Raw genomic sequence first — 17,768 nt, 5'->3', positions numbered from 1 at the left:
GTGACAGGGAGAGAGGGTGACAGAGAGAGGGGGATAGAAAGAGGGTGGACACAGAGACGGGGGCAGAGAGAAGCGGACTGAGGGGGGACAGAGAGAGGGGGATAGAGAGAGTGGGGGACAGAGAGAGGGGAACGGAGAGAGGGGGACAGAGAGAGGGGGACAGAGAGAGGGGGACAGAGAATGGAGGACAGAGAGAGAGAGGACAAAGAGAGGTGAACGGAGAGAGAGGGGCAGAGAGAGAGAGGGGCGGTCAGAGAGATAAGGGGCAGAGAGAGAGCGGGGGCAAGAGAGGGGGAACGGAGAGAGTGGGGGCCAGAGAGATGGGGACAGAGAGTGGGGACAGAGAGGAGGGTCGGGGGGGGGGCAGAGAGAGGGGGGACAGAGAGAGGGGGTCAGAGAGGGGGGAATTGAGCAAGGGGGGACAGAGAGAGGGGGACAGAGAGAGGGTGACAGAGAGGAGGGGGCCAGAGAGGAGGACAGAGAAAGGGCAACGGAGGGAGACGGGGGCATTGAGAGAGGGGTACAGAGAAATGAAGGGACAGAGAGTGGGGAGAGAGAGTGGGAGACAGAGAGAGGGGCAGTCAGAGAGAGAGGGGGCAGAGAGAGAGGGAGGCAAGAGAGTGGGGGGAGAGAGGGAGGGGAGAGATGGGGAGAGAGAGAGGATGGACAGAGAGGGGGACAGTGAATGGGGGGCCAGAGAGAGTGGGCAGAGAGAGGGGTCAGAGAGAGGCGGGATAGAGAGGAGGGTGCACAGAGAGGAGGGGGACAGAGAGGAGGTGGACAGAGAGAGGGGAACGGAGAGAGAGGGGGCCAGAGAGAGGGGGCAGGGAGGGGGGGCAGAGAGAGGGGGGACAGAGAGAATGCAATGGAGTGAGAGGGGGGACAGAGAGACGGGGACAGAGGGAGGAATGGAGAGAGAGCATGGACAGAGAGACGGGGTCAGAGAGGGGGGACAGAGAGGGTGGACAGAGAGTGGGGGCACAGAGAGAGGAGAACGGAGAGGGTGGGGACAGAGAGAGGGGTGACAGAGAGACAGGTTAGGACAGAGAGCGCGTGGACATTGCGAGGGGGACAGAGTGGGGACAATGAAAGTGGGGCACAGAGAGAGAGGGGGACAGAGAGAGGAGGTCAAGAGAGAGGGGGAGAGAGAGGGGAGACAGATGGTGGAGAGATGGGAGAGAGAGGAGGGGAGAGAGAGGGGAGAGAGAGGGGGAGAAAGAGGGGGAGAGGGGATAGAGAGGAGGGGAGAGAGAGGAGGGAAGAGAGAGGAGGGGAGAGAGAGGGGAGAGAGAGAGGAGAGAGAGCGGGGTGAGACGGGAGGGGGAGACGGGAGAGGAGGGAGAGATGGGGAGAGTGAGAGGGTGAGTGAGGGAGGGATTGAGAGAGGGAAGGGGTGGAGAGAGGAAGAGAGAGAGGAGAGAGTTCAGTGACAGAGTTGGGGAGAGAGTTAGTGAAGAGAGAATGAGGGGGAGAGAGATAGTGAGGAGGAGAGAGAGAGGGAGTGAGGGGGAAAGGGAGGGGGAGGAGGAGAGATGGGATATAGAGAGGCGTGGAGAGAGAGGGCGCAGAGAGAAGGGGAAGAGAGAGAGGGGGGTAGAGAGCGTGTGGGAGAGCGGGGAGAAGTAGGGGAGAGGAGAGAGGCGGGAGGGGAGTAGACAGAGAGAGAGGGGAGAGAGTGAGCTGGACAGAGTGAGGGGGAGAGAGAGAGGGGGAGAGAGAGCGGCAGGGAGAGGGACTGGGAGAGGGGAGCAGAGCGAGGGGAAGAGGGAGAGGGCAGAGGGAGAGGGGGGCGAGAGTGGGGTCGACAGAGGGGTCGGGAAAGGGGAGGGGGTGAGTGGAGGGGGGAGAGAGGGGTGAGAGGGAGGGGAGTCAGCGCGGGGAGAGAGTGGGGGAGAAAGTGGGGAGAGAGGGGGGATGCAGGGGGAGGGGAGAAGTGGAGAAAGGGGAGATTGAGAGCGGGGAGATAGAGAGGGGAATTGGAGAGGGAAGTGGGATCGGAAGAGAGAGTAGAGAGTGGGGAGAGAGACAGAGGGAGGTAAAGAGAGGGGAAGAGAGAGGAGAGTAGAGAGACGGTGGAGAGAGAGGTGGAGAGACAGAGGGGAGAGAGAAGGGGAGAGGGAGATCTGCAGAGAGGGGAGAGAGAAGGGGGTGAGAGAGAGGGGGAGAGAGAGGGGCGAGAGTGGAGACAATGGTGGGGTGAGAGTGGGGGACAAGAGTGGGGAGCGAGAGAGAGGGGCGAGGGTAGGGTGAAAGAGGGACCGAGAGAGGAGGGGCGAGACAGGAGGGCAAGACAGGGGGCGAGAGACGGGCGAGAGATGGGCGAGAGATAGGCGAAAGAGAGGATGCGAGAGCTGGGCGAGACAGAGGGGGGAGAGGGGAGAGAGAGAGGGAAGAGAGAGGGGGAGAGACAGGCGGGAGAGAGGGGAGAGGGAGAGAGAGGGCGCGAGAGAGGAGGAGAGAGTGGGGGAGAGAGAGTAGGGGAGAGAGTGGGGAGAGAGAGGGGGAAGAGAGGGGGGTGAGTAGGGTGAGAGACAGGGGCAAGGGCGGTGGGGAGAGACGGTGAGAGAGGGGAGAGAGGTGGAGAGAGAGGGGGAGGGGGGTTAGAGGGGGGATAAAGAGTGGGGAGAGAGTAGGGGAGAGAGCGGGGAGAGAGAGGGGAGAGGGGGCAAGAGTGGGGAAGAGAGAGAGGGGAGAGAGGGGGGAAAGAGAGATGGGAAAGAGTGAGGGAGAGAGAGAGGCGTTGAGAGAGAGGGAGAGAGGGGGAGATTGAGAGGGGAGAGAGGGTGCAGAGAGTGAGGGAGAGACTGATGGGGAGAGACTGATGGGGAGAGACTGGGGTGAAATAGTGGGGGAGGGAAAGTGGGTGGGTAGAGTGGGGGTGGAGAGTGGGTGGGGAGAGTGGGGGTGAGAGTGCGTTGGGTGAGAGGGGAGAGAGACTGGGGTAAGAGAGCGGGGTAAGAGAGCAGGGTAAGAGAACGGAGAGAGAGGTGAAGGAGAGAGGGGAGGGAGAAAGAAAGGGGAAGGAGAGAGAGGAGAGAGAGTGGGGCGAGAAAAAGGGGAGATGGAGAGAGGGGGAAGAGAGAGGGGTGGGAAGAGAGGGGAGAGAGAGAGGGTAGAGAAACAGGGGTATAGACCGAGGGAGAGAGAGACAGAGGGGGGTAGAGAGAGTGGAAGAGAGAGAGGAGAGAGAGAGGGGGGGGGAGATAGATGGTGTGAGAGAGGTGGTGAGAGAGGGGTTGAGAGAAGCTATGAGAGGGGGGAGAGAGAGTGGGAGAGAGAGGGGGAGAGAGAGTGGGAGAGAGAGTGGGAGGAGAGAGAGGGGGTGAGAGAGAAAGGCGAGAGAGAGGGGCAAGAGAGGTGCAGAGAGAGAGGGGGAGAGAGGGGAGAGAGTGGGAGGAGAGAGTGAGGGGGAGAGATGGGGTAGAGAGTGAGGGGAGAGAGGGGTGGGAGACAGAGGGGCAGAGAGAGGGGAGAGAGATGTGCGAAGAGAGATGGGTGGTGAGAAATGGGTGGAGAGAAAGGCTGAGTGAGAGGGGGCGAGAGAGAGTGGTTGAAAGAGAGGGGGTGAGAGAGTGTGAGCGAGAGAGAGAGGGGTTGAAAGAGAGGGGGCGAGAGAGAGTGGGGCGAGAGAGGAGTTGAAAGAGGGGGTGAGAGAGAGTGGGGCGAGAGAGAAGGATTGAAAGAGAGGGGGCGAGAGAGAGTGGGGCGAGAGAGAGTGAGGCGAGAGAGAGGGAGCGAGAGAGAGGGGGCGGGAGAGGGGGGTGAGAGAGAGGGGGCGAGAGAGAGCGGTTGAAAGAGAGGGGGCGAGAGAGAGTGGGGCGAGAGAGAGGGGTTGAAAGAAAGTGGGGCAAGAGAGAGTGGGGAGAGAGAGAGTGGGAGAGAACGGGTGCGAGAGAGAGTGGGGCGAGAGAGAGGGGTTGAAAGAAAGTGGGGAGAGAGAGAGAGTGGGGAGAGAGAGGGAGTGAGAGAGGGGAGAGAAGGTAGAGAGACTGGGATGAGAGAGGGGGCGAAAGAAAGGGGCAGAGAGATGGGGAGAGAAAGGGGAGAGAGTTTAGGGAGAGAGCGGTTGGCGTGAGGTGGGAGGGAGGGGGAGAAATAGAGTGTGAGAGTGGGGTGAGACGGGGTTTGATAGAGGGGGTGACAGGGGGCGAGTGAGAATGGGGAGAGAGAGGGTGTGAGAGAGGGTGTGGGAGAGGGGGTGAGAGAGAGGGTGTGAGTCGGTGTTGAGAAAAGGGGAAAGACAGGGGGGTGTGGGAAGAGACGGGGACAGAGAAAGGGGGAGAGGAAGAGGGGGAGTGAGATTGGGAGAGACAGTGCAGAGAGAGTGGGAAAGAGAGAGGGGGGGAGAGTGAGATGTTGAGAGAGGAAGGGGAGAGAGAGTGGAGAGATAAAGAGGGGGACGAGAGAGAGAGGGAGAGAGAGAGAGGGGAGAGAGATGGTGTGAGAGTGGGTGAAGAGAGTAGGGGAGAGTGTGGGGAAAGAGAGTGGTGAAAGAGAGGAGAGAGTGAGAGCATGAGGGAGGCAGCGAGTGAGAGAGGGAAATAGAGGGAGAGATTGAGGCGACAGAGTGGGAGAGAGAGTTAGTGAAGAGAGATAGGAGAGAGAGATTGGGGGTCGAGAGAGGGGGTGAGCGGGGTAGAGAGAGAGACATAGAGAGAGGTGGTGAGACAGTGGGGTAGAGAGAGAGAGGGGGAAAGGAGGGGGAGAGAAGGGGAGGCGGGGAGAGGGGGAGAGTGGGGGACAGAGAGGAGAGAGAGGCGGACAGAGAGAGGGGGACAGAGGAAGGGGAACGGAGAGTGGAGGGAAAGAGAGAGGAGGAGAGAGAGGGGGAGAGAGAGACGGGGAGAGAGTGTGGGGAGAGAGTGGGGGAGAGAGTGAGGGAGAGAGTGAGGGAGGAAGAGGGTTGGAGAGAGAGGGGAGAGATTTAGGTGACAGAGTTGGGGGAGAGTTAGTGAAGAGAGAGGGGAGGGAGAAGGAGGTGCAGAGAGAGAGAGTGGGTGAGAGAGAGAGGTGCAGAGAGAGAAGGTAAGAGAGAGAGGGTAGAGAGAAGGGGAGAGAGGAGGGGAGAGGGGGAGAGAGGAGTTAAAGGGGGGGAGAGGGGTATGGAGAGAGGGGGAAGAGAGAGTGGCAGCAGAGAGAGAGATAGGGAGGGGGAAGAGAGACGGAGAGGGCGAGAGAGAGGGGGAGAGAGATGGGGAGAGTGACAGGGAGAGGGGGGAGAGAGGGGGAGGGAGAGGAAGGTGCGAGGGAGGGTGAGAGAGGGGGGACAGAAAGAGGGTGAGAGCGGGGGGAGAGCGGTGAGAGAGATGGGGCAGAGAGTGGGGGAAGAGAGTGGGGGAGAGAGAGGGGAGAGTGAGAGGGGGAGAGAGACAGGGAGAACGACGGGGGGAGAGGGGAGAGACAGGGCGAGAGAGGGGGAGGGAGAGAAAGGTGCGAGGAAGGGGGAGAGAGGGAGACAGAAAGGGGGTGAGAGCGGAGGAGAGAGAGGGGAGAGAGATGGGGGTGAGAGTGGGGGTAGAGCGTGGTGGAGAGAGTGGGGAAAAAGAGTGGGGAAAGAGAGTGGGGAAAGAGAGTGGGGGAGAGGGAGGGGGACAGAGGGAGGGGGGCAGAGGGAGGGGACAGAGAATGGAGGGAGAGAGAGGGGGAGAGAGGGAGGGGAGAGAGAGTGTGTGAGAGAGTGGAGAGAGAGAGTGGGGGTGAGAGTGGGGTGAGAGTGGGGAAGGGTGAGAGGAGGAGAGAGAGGGGGACAGAGAGAGGGGGCTAGAGGGAGGGGGACAGAGGGAGGGGGCCAGAGAATGGAGTGAGAGAGAGGGGGGAGATAGAGAGGGGAGAGAGAGAGGGGAGACAGTGGGGGAGAGAGAGGAGGAGAGAGAGGGGGACAAAGCGAGGGGGCCAGAGGCAGGGGAACAAAGGGAGGGGGACAGAGAGAGGGGGACATAGGGAGGGGGACAGAGAATGGAGGGAGAGAGGGGGGGAGAGAGAGGGGAGAGAGAAGGGGAGAGTGGGGGAGAGAGAGAGGGGAGAGTCGGGGTGGAGAGAGAGAGAGGAGAGAGTGGGAGCCAGAGGGAGGGGGGCGGAGGAAGGGGGACAGAGGGAGAAAGACAGAGAATCGAGGGAGAGAGAGAGGGGGAGATAGATAGGAGAGAGAGAGGGGGAGAGAGTGGGGGGAGAGAGTGGGGAAGAGAGAGTGGGAGAGAGAGTGGGGGAGAGAGAATGGAGGAGAGAGAGGGTTAGGGAGGGAGGGAGTGAGAAAGAGTGGAGAGAGAGTGGGGGAGAGAGAGTGGGGGAGAGAGTGGGGAGAGAGAGTGGGGGAGAGAGTGGGCAGAGAGAGTGGGGAGAGAGTGGGGGAGAGAGTGGGGGGAGAGAGTGGGGGAGAGAATGGTGGAGGGAGAGGGTTAGGGAGGGAGAGAGGGAGGGAGTGAGAGAGAGGGGTGAGAGTTAGGTGACAGTGTGGGGGAGAGAGTTAGTGAAGAGAGAGGGGAGAGAGAGTGAGGGGTAGAGAGAGGGGGTGCGAGACAGAGGTGCCGAGAGAGGGGCTGAGAGAGACGGTAGAGAGAAGGGGAGAGAGGAGGGAAGAGAGAGGGGAAAGAGGGGGAGAGGGGGGAGAGAGGGGGAAGAGAGAGACGCGGTAGAGAGAGATAGAGAGGGGGAAGAGAGATGGGGGAGAGAGGGGGAGAGAGAAGGGAGAGAGAGGGGGTGAGAGAGGGAGGGAGTGAGAGAGGGAGAAAGAGCGAGGTGACAGAGTGAGGGGAGAGAGAGGGGCAGAGAGAGGGGCAGAGAGAATGGGCGAGAGAGGGAGGGTGAAAGTGGGAAGGAAGCAAGGGAGAAGGGGCAAGGGAGAGGAGGAGAGAGAAGGAGAGAGACGGGGAGAGAGAGAGGCAAGAGAGAGGGGGAGAGAGAGTGAGCGTGGAGAGAGAGGGGGAGAGAGGAGAGAGGGGAAGAGAGCGGGGAGGGAAAGTGGGGGAAGAGAGATGGGGAGAGGGTAGGGGTGAGTGAGGGGGTTGAGAGAGAGAGGGAGAGAGAGGGGAGAGGGAAGGGGCAGAGAGAATGGGAGACAGGAGGAGAGGGATGAGAGACGGGGGAGAGCGACGGGGAGAGGGGGGAGAGACAGGGGGAGAGAGGGGGAGGGAGAGGAAGGGGGCAAGGGAAGGGGAGAGAGGGGGACAGAAAGGGGGTGAGAGAGGGGAGAGAGAGCGCACGAGAGTGGACGAGAGAGGCGGGCAAGGGGGCGAGATGGGGTGAGAGAGAGGGGGAGAGAGAGAGGGAGAGAGAGGGTGCGAGAGAGAGGGTGGGAGAGAGAGGGAGAGAGGGAGGGGAGAGAGAGGCGGGAGAGAGGGGGAGAGGCGGGAGACACGGGGAGAGATTGGGGAGAGACAGGGGAGAGTTGGGGGGGCGATAGAAGGGACAAAAGAGGGGATGAGAGTGGGTGGCGAGAGAGTGGGGCGAGACAGGAGGGTGAGAGAGGGGTGCGAGAAAGAGGGAGATGGGTGAAAGAAATGTGGAGAGACAGGGGGCAGAGAGAGAGAGAGTGTGGGGAGGTGGAAAAGAGAGCGGGAGAGTGAGAGTGAGAAAGTGGGGGAGAGATAGAGGGGGAGAGAGAGGGTAAGAGAGAGAGGGGGAGAGAGAGTGGAGAGACGGGGCGAGAGAGCAGGGGTGAGAGAGCGGGGGCGAGAGAGCGGGAAATGAGAGAGGGGGGCAGAGAGTGGGGGAGAGAGAGGGAGAGAGAGGGTGGAGAGGGGGCGAGAGAGAGGGGAGAGAGAGGGGGAGTGAGGATGCGAGAGAGCAGGGTAGAGAGAGGGGGAGAGAGGGGTCGAGAGAGGGGTAGAGAGAGGGGGCGTGAGAGGGTGGCGGGACAGGGGAGAGGGGGTGTAGAGAGAGCAGGGAGAGAGAGGGTAGAGAGAGGGGTGAGGCAGGGGCGGAGAGAGAGAGAGACAGTGGAGAGAAAGGCAGAAGAGAGCGCGGGAGAGTGAGAGGGAGAGAGACGGGGAGTGATAGAGGGGGAGAGACAGGGCGAGTGAGAGAAAGAGAGGGTGAGAGAGGGGAGAGAGGGAGGTGAGATAGAGGGGTGAGAGCGCGGTGGTAAGAGAGCAGGGGCGAGAGAGCGGGGGTGAGAGTGCAGGGAATGAGAGAGAGAGGGGGAGAGAGGGGGTAGAGGGGGAGAGAGAGGAGAGGAGAGAGGGAGGGGGAGAGGGAGAGGGAGAGAGAGGGGGAGAGAGAGGGGGGTGAGAGAGGGGGGAGAGGGGGGAGAGCCGGGGAGAGCGACAGGGAGAGGGGGAGAGAGACGGGGAGAGAGATGAAAAGGGAGACGAAGGGGGCGAGGGAGGTGTAGGGGGGACAGAAAGGGGGTGAGAGAGCGGTGAGAGAGCTCAGGGAGTGAGAAGGGAGAGAGATGGGGAGAGTGATGGGGAAAGAGACGGCGAGAGTGAGCGGGAGAGAAAGGAGACAGGGGAGCACGAGAGGGGCGAGAGAGGCGGGCAAGGGGGGGGGCGAGAGGGGGTGAGAGAGGATCCGAGAGAGATGGGTAGAGAAAGAGGGGAGTGAGAGAGGGTGGCAAGAGAGGGGGCGAGGCAGGGGGTGAGAGGGGGCGAGACAGGGGGTGAGAGGGGGAGAGGGGGGAGGTGGAGTAGAGAGAGCAGGAAGAGAGAGGGGAGAGAGAGGGGAGAGATGGGGGAGAGAGAGAGTTTGGAGAGAAAGGCGGAAGAGAGAGCGGGAGAGTGTGAGGGAGAGAGAGGGGGAGCGATAGAGGGGGAGAGACAGGGTGAGAGAGAGAAAGAGAGGGTGAGAGAGAGGTGAGAGAGGGAGGTGAGAGAGACGGGGTGAGAGAGCGGTGTTAAGAGAGCGGGGTGTTAGAGAGAGGGGGCAGAGAGTGGGGGAGCAAGAGGGGAGAGAGTGGTGGAGTGAAAGAGGAGGAGAGAGAGGAGGAGGGGGAGGGGGAGAGAGACGGGTAGAGTGACGGGGAGAGGTGGGAGAGAGACAGAGGGAGTGGGGGGGAGAGAGGGGGCGAGATAGGAGGCGAGAGTGGGGGGTGAGAGAGGGGGGAGAGGGGGGCAGAGAGAGAGAGTGTGGAGAAAAATGGGGGAAGAGAGACCAGGAGAGTGAGAGGGAGAGAGGGGGAGGGAGGGGGATGAGAGAGCGGGGGTGAGAGCGGGGTGTGAGAGGGAGGGCAGACAGTGGGCTGGAGAGAGAGGGAGAGATAGTGGGGGGAGAGAGATGGGGAGAGAGAGGGGGAGAGAATGGGGAGAGGGAGGAGGAGAGACAGGGAGAGAGAGAGGGGAAGGGAGAGGAAGGTGCGAGGGATGGTGAGAGAGGGGGACAGAAAGGGGGTGAGAGTGGGGTGAGAGAGAGGGGAGAGAGATGGGGAGAGAGTAGGGGAAGAGAGTGGGGGAGAGAGAGGGAAGAGTGAGGGGGAGAGAGGGGGGTAGAGACGGGGCGAGAGAGGGGGATGGAGAGGAAGGTGCGAGGGAGGGGGAGAGAGGCGGACAGAGAGGGGGTGAGAGCGGGGGGAGAGAAAAGGGAGAGAGATGGGGGTGAGAGTGGGGAAAGAGAGTGGGGAGTGAGGGGGAGAGAGAGGGGGCGAGGGAGGGGAGATAGAAGGGTAGAGAGACGGGGAGAGCGACGGGGAGAGGGGGAGAGGCGGGGAGAGAGTGTGGGAAGGAGAGGAAGGGGGCGAGGGAGGTGGAGTGAGGTGGACTGAAAGAGGGTGAGAGTGGGGGGAGAGAGAGGGGCAGAGAGAGGGGAGAGTGAGAGGGTGAGAGAGTTAGGGAGTGAGAGACGGAGAGAGAGAGGGGGAGAGATTTAGGCGACAGACTTGGTGAAGAGTGAGGGGGGAAGAGAGAGTTTGAGGGGTAGAGAGAGAAGGTGAGCGGGGTAGAGAGAGACGGGGATAGAGAGAGTGGATGAGAGATGGGGTAGAAAGAGTGGAGAGAGAAGGGGAGAGAAGGGGAAAGGAGAGAGGGGTTAGAGGGGCAGAGTGGGGGTGAGAGAGGGGAGAGTCGGGGGGGAGAGAGAGAGGAGAGAGAGGAGAGAGGGAGGCGGCCAGAGGTAGGGGGACAGAGGGAGGGGAACAGAGGAAGGGGGACAGAGAATCGACAGAGAGAGAGAGAGAGGGGAGACAGAGGGGGGAGAGAGAGGGGGAGCGTGGGGGAGAGAGAGGGGAGAGTCGGGTGCCAGAAGGAGGGGGACAGAGAATCGAGGGAGAGAGAGGGGGAGAGAGAGGGGAGAGAGAGGGGGAGAGAGAGGAAGAGAGAGTGGAGGGAGAGAGAGTGGGGTAGAGAGTGGTGGAGGGAGAGGGTTAGGGAGGAAGGGAGTGAGAGAGAGTGGGAGAGAACTAGATGACAGAGTGGGGGAGATTTAGTGAAGAGAGAGAGGGGGAGAGAGAGAGAGTGAGGGGTAGGGGGTGCGAGAGAGAGATGCCAAGAGAGGCGCTGAGAGAGACGGTAGAGAGAAGGGGAGAGAGGAGGGGAGAGAGGCGGGGAGAGTGGACGGGGGAGAGAGAGGGAAGAGAGAGAGGTGGTAGAGAGAGATAGAGAGGGGGAAGAGAGACGGGGGGGGGGGAGAGAGGGGAGAGAGAAGGGGGTGAGAGAGGGAGGAAGTGAAAGAGGGAGGGAGAGTGAGGCGACAGAGTGAGTGGAGACAAAGGGGCAGAGAGAGGGGCAGAGTGATACGGGCGAGAGAGGGAGGGCGAAAGGAGGAAGGAGAGGAGGCAAGGGAGAAGGGGCAAGGGAGAGGGGTAGTGAGGAGGAGAGAGATGGTGAGAGAGAGGCAAGAGAGACGGGGAGAGAGAGGGAGGGGGAGAGAGGGGGCAGAAGCGTGGTGAGAAAGTGGGGGAAGAGAGATGGGCAGAGTGTGGGGGAGAGCGTGGGGGTGAGTGGGGGGGAGAGAGAGAGGGAGAGAGAGGGGAGGGAGTGGGGGGAGAGAGAGGGAGGGGGGAGAGAGGGGGAGAGAGGACGGGAGAGGGGCAGAAAGCGGGGGGAGAAAGTGGGGGAAGAGAGATGGGGAGAGTGTGGGGGTGAGTGAGGGGGTGAGAGAGAGGGGGAGGGAGAAGGAAGGGGAGAGAGGGGGTAGAAAGGGGAGAGAGGGCGGGAGAGACGGGGCAGAAGCATGGTGAGAAAGTGGGGAAAGAGAGATGGGGAGAGTGTGGATGTGAGTGAGGGGGGTGAGAGAGAGAGGGAGAGAGAGTGGAGGGAGTGGTGGGGAGAGAGAGGGGAGAGGGAAGGGGAGAGAGAGGTGGAGAGATAGAGGGGGAGAGATAGAGGGGGAGAGACAGGGCGAGAGAGACAAAGAGAGGGTGAGAGAGTGGAGAGAGGGAGGTGAGAGAGGGATGGTGAGAGAGCGGGGGCAGAGAATGGGGAGAGGGTGGGGGGGGCGATAGAGGGGCAGAGACGGGTAGATTGACGAGGAGGGGGGAGAGACGGGGCGAGAGAGAGAGGCGCGAGAGAGCGGGCAGAGAGAGAGAGTGTGGAGAGAAAGGGGGAAGAGTGAGAGGGAGAGAGAGGGGGAGTGAGAGGGGAGAGAGTTTGGTGAGGGGGGCAAGAGGGGGAGAGGGGGAGAAAGAGGGGTCAGAGACAGAGAGTGTGTAGAGAAAGTGGGAAGAGAAAGCGAGAGAGATAGAGAGGGAGAGAGAGCGGGAGAGAGGTTTTTTTTTAGATTACTTAGATTAGATTAGATTACTTACAGTGTGGAAACAGGCCCTTCGGCCCAACAAGTCCACACCGACCCGCCGAAGCGTATACCATCCAGACCCATTCCCTTACATTTACCCCTGTACCTAACACTACGGACAATTTAGCATGTTCAATTCACCTAACCTGCACATTTTTGGATTGTGGGAGGAAACCGGAGCACCCGGAGGAAACCCACGCAGACACGGGGAGAATGTGCAAACTCCTCACAGAGAGTCGCCTAGGCGGGAATTGAACCCGGGTCTCTGGCGCTGTGAGGCAGCAGTGCTAACCACTGTGCCACCGTGCCGCCCATGAGAGAGTTTGGTGAGAGAGGGGGGATGAGAGAGGGGGGCAAGAGAGGGGGAGAGAGGGGGAGAAAGAGGGGTCAGAGACAGAGAGTGTGTAGAGAAAGGGGGAAGAGAAAGTGAGAGAGGTTGGTGAGAGAGTGGGGGTGAGAAAGCGGGGGTGAGAGAGCGGGGGGTGAGATTGAGGGGGAAGACAGTGAGGGAGAGAGAGAGGGGAAGAGAGTGGGGAGAGAGAGGGAGAGTGAGGGGAGAGGGAGGGGAGAGAGAGGGGGAGAGAGAGTGGGGAGAGACAGGCAGAGCGATGGGGAGGGGGGAGAGATGGAAGGAGAGAGGGGGAGGGAGATGAAGGGGGCGAGGGAGGGGGTTAGAGAGGGGACAGAAAGGGGATGAGAGAGGGGGAGAGAGCACGGGGAGAGAGAGGGGAGAGAGAGGGGAGAGAGGGGGGAGAGTGGGGGCGCGAGAGGAATGCGAGAGTGGGCTAGAGGGGGTGAGAGAGGGGGAGAGAGAGAGGGTGCGAGACAGAGAGAGTAGAGAGGGGGGTAGAGAGAGAAGGGTGGAGAGAGATGGGGCGAGAGAGGGGGCGAGAGACGGTGGCGACTAAGTCGGGCGAGGGTGAGAAAGCGGGTGAGAGAGGGGGCGAGAGAGGGTGGCGAGTGAGGGGGGCGAGACGGGGGTGTGAGAAAGCGGGCAAGAGAGGGGGGAGAGAGAGTTGGAGAGGTGGCAGAAAGAAAGAGTGTGGAGAGAAAGGGGGAAGAGAGAGCGGGAGAGTGAGGGGGAGAGATAGAGGGAGAGAGAGTGTGGTGGGGGGAGAGAGGGGAGAGGGGGAGAGAGAGGGGGACAGTGAGAGCGGACGAGAGAGTGAGGGTGAAAGTGGGGGGGTTAGATCAGTGGGTGAGAGAGGGGGCGAGAGAGGGGGGAGAAAGTGGGGGAAGACAGATGGGGAGAGTGTGGGGTTGAGTGAGGGGGTAAGGGAGAAGGAAGGGGAGAGAGGGGATAGAGAGTGGGGGAGAGTGAGAGAGAGAGGAGAAGGTTCGGTGACAGAGTGGTGAGAGAGAGAGTGACGGGTAGAGAGAGGGTGTGAGAGAGAGACGGTGAGAGCGCGGTGAGAGGGGGGTGAGAGAGCGGGGTGAGAGAGCGGGGTGAGAGAGAGGGGGGAGAGAGAGGGGGGAGAGAGAGGAGGGAGAGAGTGGGGAGAGAGAGTGGGGAGAGAGAGAGTGGGGGAGAGAGGAGGCAGAGATGGGGGTGAAAATGAGAGAAAGCGGATAGAGAGAGTCAGGGGTGAGAGATGGGGAGAGCGAGGTGCGAGCAAGAGAGACGGGCGAGAGAGGGTTGAGCGAGAGAGAGAGAGGTGCAAGTGTGAGTGAGTAGTGAAGGGACGGAAATGAGAGAGAGTCTGAGAGATCAAGAGAGAGTGCGATGAGTGGACAAGGGAGAGAAAGTGAGAGAGAGAGAAAGATAGACAGAGGGGGAGAGCGAGATATGGAGAGATACAGGGCGAGCTAGAGAGAGAGGGACATGAGTGAGAGGCACTCGGGGGAGAGAGAGAGAGAGAGAGAGTCAGGTGAGCGAGAGGGATGAGGTGGAGAGTGAGTGAGTGGGTGAGAGAGAGTGAGAGGAAGAGAGATAGAGAGAGAAGGTGAGAGAGGGGTTGAGAGAGAATGGGAGTGAGAGGGTGAGAGATAGAGAGTGAGGGAGTGAGGGTGTGAGAGAGGGGATCGAGAAAAAGAGACAGAGTCAGAGAGAGACAGAGAGAGATGTCTCAGTGAGGACCAGTACAGCAGAGGTGAGAGCAGGACCCTCACAGGATGGTTGGAATGTAGCCTAGAATGTTTGCTGTGTATCTGTCCCCCTTCTCTCTGTCACCCTCCTCTCTGTATCTATAGCCTGTCTTCCAGGTCTGAATACAGAAGGCCCTGTGCTGTTTGCTGTGAGTGCTCTTACCGGCTGCAGGATTTACTGAAGGTTCCAGACCTCCCTCTCCATTTCTCTCTGACTGACCAACCGTCTTTGTTGTGGTTATGGACGAGACAGGAGTTAGGAATTCAGCTGAGACAGGGACATCCTGATTACCTGCAGGAGATAGAGAAACAAACAGAATGGGAAATTAGACTGATGCAGTGAGGGTTACACATGGAGAATGGCATTGAATCCCACAGAGATCTGGAAAATCCCAGTCACCATCCCTGGCCTGTGCTGCTGCGTCTCTCTGGAGTGGAGAATTCTGTTGGCTCAGGATCTGGAGTAGCTGCAAGAGCGAGAGAAGTTGACAGAGGCAGCAATTAGACCCACACAGTGAGGGATACCACATGGAGAGAGACTGAGTGATATCACCAGAGTGCAGGACGGTATCAGGATCACACAATGGTCATGATGAAAGGGTTGTGATTCATGATGCACTGGGATGAGTACTCACTGACGATTGAGCTATGAGTAGGACAGGTGATGGCCTCGTGCTATTCTCCCCTGACTGTTCATCCAAATGGCTGGTTTTCCCTGTATTCCATGAGACCTATCCTTGCTCTCCAATCTCCCATGTGGAAACATTTCGAATACCTTACTGAAGTCCATATCACTCACACCCACCGCTCTGCCCTCATCAATCCTTTTGTTACTTCTTCAAAAAACGCAATACCTTGAGACATGATTTCCCACGGACTATACCCAATTAGACATTGCCTTTCGAAACACATGTAATTCCTGACCCTCATATATCCGTCTTTCAATATGCGCACGACTGACGTCAGGCGTACCAGTCTGTAGTTCCCTGGCTTGTCCTGACCACCCGTCTTAAACAGTGGCACCACGTTCGCCCAACCTCCATCATCTGGCACCTCACCTGTGTCTATCGATGATACAAATATTTCAGCATGGGGCACAACAATCACTTCACTAGCTTCCCACAGAGATCGAGAGTATACCTGATAAGGTCCTGGGGATTTATCCAGCTTTAACCATTTCAAGACATCCAGCACCTCCACCTCTGTAAGGTGGACATTTTGCAAGATGACATCATATATTTCCCAATGTTATTTCCCAAACCGTCATCCTGTTCTATATCATCCATGCCGTTCTCTACAGGAAAGACTTGTTCAGTGTTTCCCCAATCTCCTGCAGTTCCACGTGTCTTGAACTTTGAGGGGCACGATTCACTCCCCGGTGACCCTTTGGCATTTATACATTTGTAAAAGATCTTTGGATTCTCCTTAACTGTAATTGGTAAAGCAACCTCATGTCCCATTTTTGGCCTTCTTATTTCCCTCTAACCCTACACAACACTGCACTCACCCCCTCCCTGACTGACCCCTACCCAACACTGCACTCACCCCCTACCGGACTGACCCCTACCTCACACTGCACTCACCCCCTCCCTGACTGACCCCTACCCAACACTGCACTCACCCCCTCCCGGACTGACCCCTACCCAACACTGCACTCACCCCCTCCCGGACTGATCCCTACCCAACACTGCACTCACCCCCTCCCGGACTGACCCCTACCCAACACTGCACTCACCCCCTCCCGGACTGACCCCTACCCAACACTGCACTCACCCCCTCCCTGACTGACCCCTACCCAACACTGCACTCACCCCCCTCCCTGACTGACCCCCACCCAACACTGCACTCACCCCCTCCCTGACTGATCCCTTCACAACACTGCACTCACCCCCTCCCTGACTGATCCCTACCCAACACTGCAATCTCCCCCTCCCTGACTGATCCCAACCCAACACTGCACTCACCCCCCTCCCTGACTGACCCCCACCCAACACTGCACTCACCCCCCTCCCTGACTGATCCCTTCACAACACTGCACTCACCCCCTCCCTGACTGATCCCTACCCAACACTGCAATCTCCCCCTCCCTGACTGATCCCAACCCAACACTGCACTCACCCCCCTCCCTGACTGACCCCCACCCAACACTGCACTCACCCCCCTCCCTGACTGATCCCTTCACAACACTGCACTCACCCCCTCCCTGACTGATCCCTACCCAACACTGCAATCTCCCCCTTCCTTATTGATCCCTACCCAACACTGCACACTGCCCTCACCACTCCACACTCCCCCCCCCCCCCCCCCCCGCCCCCACCCCGGAAGATTCGATCGCACGAAATCCAGGGTGCGTGAGCAAACTGAGTACACAATTGGCTTCATGGTAGAAAGCAGAGCGTAACAGTCAGACTGGAGGCCTGTGACTAGTGGTATGCCTCAGCGGTCATAGAATCATAGAATCCATCCTCTGTGGAAACAGGCCCTTCGGCCCAACAAGTCTACTGGCCCTCTGAAGATTATTCCACCCAAACCCATTCCCGTACCCTGTTACTCTACATTTACCCCTGACTAATGCAACTTACTTACACATCTATGAACACCATAGTCAATTGAGCATGGCCAATTTACCTGACCTGCACATCTTTGGATTGTGGGAGGAAACCGGAGCACCCGGAGGAAACACACGCAGACACGGGGAGAACATACAAACTCAGTTGGTGTTTAATGGTGGCTCAGTGGTTGGTACTGCTGCATCACAGTGCCAGGGACCCGGGTTCGACCCCAGCCTCGGGTGACTGTCTGTGTGAAGTTTACACATTCTCCCTGTGTCTGTGTGGGTTTCCTCCGGGTGCTCCGGTTTCCTCCCGCAATCCAAAAATGTACAGGTCAGACAAATTGGCCAGGCTGAATTGCCCATATTGCTAGGTGCATTCGTCCAGGGTAAATATTGGGCAGGGATAATAGCTCTGGGTGGGTTACTCTTCGGCAGGTTGGTGTGGACTTGTTGGGCCGAATGGCCTGTTTCCATACTGTAGGAAATCTAACCCTAACAGGATCTATCCAACACAGAGCATCCTGTGAGGGTGGAATTGAACCCAGATCCAAGGTACTGTAAGGCAGCAGTGCTAACCACTGAGCCGCTGAGCTGGTCAGTGCCAGGCCCATTGCTGTTTGTTATCGATATCAATGATTTGGATGAGAATGTTTAAGGCATGATTAGTAAGTTTTCAGATTACACTAAAGTAAGTGAGGGAGGATCTCAGCAATTGCCACAGGGCCTTGATCAGCTGGGGAATTGGGCTGAGAAATTGCAAATTGAGTTTAATACAGACAAGGGCGAGATCGAGCATTTTGGAAAGACAAATCAAGACAGGGGTTTCGTGGTAAATGGTAGGACCTGAAGGAGTGTGGTGGATTCCAGGTGCACGGTTCTCTGAGAGTGGAGTCACAGGTAGATTGGGCAGTGAAGAAGGCTTTTGGCACAATGAGCCCTTCATCAGTCAGGGCATGGAATATCGAAGTTGGGAAGTGCTGTTGTCGTTGTGCAGGATGTTGGTGAGGCCGCACTTGGAATATTGTGTTCAGTTTTGCCCACGTTCCTATTCAAAGGATGCTATTGTCCTGAAAGAGTGAAGAAGAAACTTACAAAGATATTACCAGAACTCAACTAGACGGTTTTAGAGCGAGGTTGGACAAGCTAGGACATTTTCTTTAGCGTGTAGGAGACTGACGGGTGTCCTTATAGAGTGTATAAGATCATGGGAGTCATGGATAGGGTGAATGCACTCAGTCTTTATCCAAGGCTTGGGGAATCGAGGACGAAAGGGCATCAGTTTAAGGTGAAAGGGGAAAGATTAAAAGGGAACCTCGGGGACAACGCTTTTACCCAAAATGTATACACATATGGAATGAACTTCCAACAGAAGTGGTCAAGGAGTATACATTTAATAACATTTAAAAGGCACTTGGACAAATACATGGAGAGGAATGTATTGGAAGGATATGGGTCAAGTGCAGGGAAA

At 58.7% G+C, this 17,768-nt stretch overlaps 1 long non-coding RNA gene across 2 annotated transcripts in view; it reads right to left on the bottom strand.

The window, feature by feature from the left end:
• The window catches only part of LOC148141991 (uncharacterized), a 104,836-nt gene that overhangs the window by 17,373 nt on the left and 69,695 nt on the right, over window positions 1-17,768 (bottom strand). For both annotated transcript variants that reach the window (XR_015752279.1, XR_015752278.1), the window contains exon 2: window positions 13,910-14,038. This is a non-coding gene — a long non-coding RNA (uncharacterized LOC148141991). The remainder of the gene's footprint in view (window positions 1-13,909; window positions 14,039-17,768) is intronic.

The sequence above is a fragment of the Chiloscyllium plagiosum genome, unplaced genomic scaffold (assembly GCF_037043375.1).
Source record: "Chiloscyllium plagiosum isolate Xiang-an unplaced genomic scaffold, Cpla_swu_hap1 HiC_scaffold_31, whole genome shotgun sequence".
Taxonomy (NCBI): Eukaryota; Metazoa; Chordata; class Chondrichthyes; order Orectolobiformes; family Hemiscylliidae; genus Chiloscyllium; species Chiloscyllium plagiosum.
This window is presented reverse-complemented; position numbering and strand designations above follow the sequence as displayed.